Source organism: Physeter macrocephalus, chromosome 5, assembly GCF_002837175.3.
Source record: "Physeter macrocephalus isolate SW-GA chromosome 5, ASM283717v5, whole genome shotgun sequence".
Lineage (NCBI taxonomy): Eukaryota > Metazoa > Chordata > Mammalia > Artiodactyla > Physeteridae > Physeter > Physeter macrocephalus.
The window spans coordinates 40,005,206-40,005,475 of NC_041218.1; positions in this window are offsets into that span (position 1 = coordinate 40,005,206).

The window sequence follows — 270 nt, forward strand, 5'->3', positions numbered from 1 at the left end:
TCTCCATTGTATATTCTTGCCTCCTTTATCAAGGATAAGGTGACTATATGTATGTGGGTGTATCTCTGGGCTTTCTATCCTGTTCCATTGATCTATATTTCTGTTTTTGTGCAAGTACCATACTGTCTTGATTACTATAGCTTTGTAGTATAGTCTGAAGACAGTGAGCCCTATTCCTCCAGCTCCGTTTTTCTTTCTCAAGATTGCTTTGGCTATTTGGGGTCTTTTGTGTTTCCATACAAATTGTGAAATTTTTTGTTCTAGTTCTGT